The sequence below is a fragment of the Octopus bimaculoides genome, chromosome 11, assembly GCF_001194135.2.
Source record: "Octopus bimaculoides isolate UCB-OBI-ISO-001 chromosome 11, ASM119413v2, whole genome shotgun sequence".
NCBI lineage: Eukaryota > Metazoa > Mollusca > Cephalopoda > Octopoda > Octopodidae > Octopus > Octopus bimaculoides.
Window position 1 is genome coordinate 21,117,598 of NC_068991.1, and position 883 is coordinate 21,118,480.

General features: G+C 35.9%; 1 protein-coding gene across 1 annotated transcript in view; it reads right to left on the reverse strand.

Annotated features, from left to right (window-relative positions):
- LOC128249066 (solute carrier family 22 member 6-like) overlaps nt 1-883 on the reverse strand; it is a 23,703-nt gene that overhangs the window by 1,033 nt on the left and 21,787 nt on the right. The gene's annotated exons all lie outside the window — the stretch shown is intronic.

An 883-nucleotide genomic window follows, 5' to 3' on the forward strand; every position in this document is an offset into this window, starting at 1 on the left:
TATATATATATATATATATATATATATATATATATATATATATATATATGTATAGTGTATGTCTGTGCCTCTATGTGTGTGTGTGTGTGTGTGTGTGTATGTGTATGTCTGTATGTATCCAAAAGTTCGTAGGAATTAAATTTTTCAATAGCGTTGCGAGTGTTTGTTTTTCATTCGTTCGTTAAATGTTTTCAGGCACAAAAGTGTGCCTATCTTATGGTGATATAAGATAACAGCAGCGCGTCCAAGCGAGTAAGGCGCAGATGAACTATCGGAATATCATTCTGGGTGACCAGCTTCAATGCTACCTTTGTGAAAAAGACCTGCAAGTGACGTTGAGGATTGAAGCAGCACATGAACATTTATAATGAACAAGCAGAAAAGGATGCCAAAAAAGGAAATGAAACATTGGTGCCGTAATTGTGATGAGGTTTTTCAAATGTCTTCGGGGGCTCAAATGTCATTTAAGATCTGGTAAGAAAGAACTATCTTAGGTAGACGAGGTTAAGCTCTGCAAGGTACACCAGATGGTATAACACAAGTCTTGCACCATTAAAGATAAGACTGAGGGGATTTCCATGCTGATCATCTTAAATTAGATTTATTCACTTTCGCATGTCCACCTCTGTATCGTTTGTAATCCATGCATTGTTTGCTCTCGGCCCTATGTTAACTAACGGAATGCAACGCAACCTAGCTTTTATTAATTTCGTTTTTGTCTTGCTATTACATGTTTTATTATGAACTCCCTGAAGAGAAATAAATGAGGAACCCCAACAGCTCTTTCTTCTTTGTGAAAGTAATCCCATTCATTTCGAAACATGTGTAGGAATTAAAGGAACTTTATTAACATGCGTTTTGCTCCATTTATTATTATCCATAT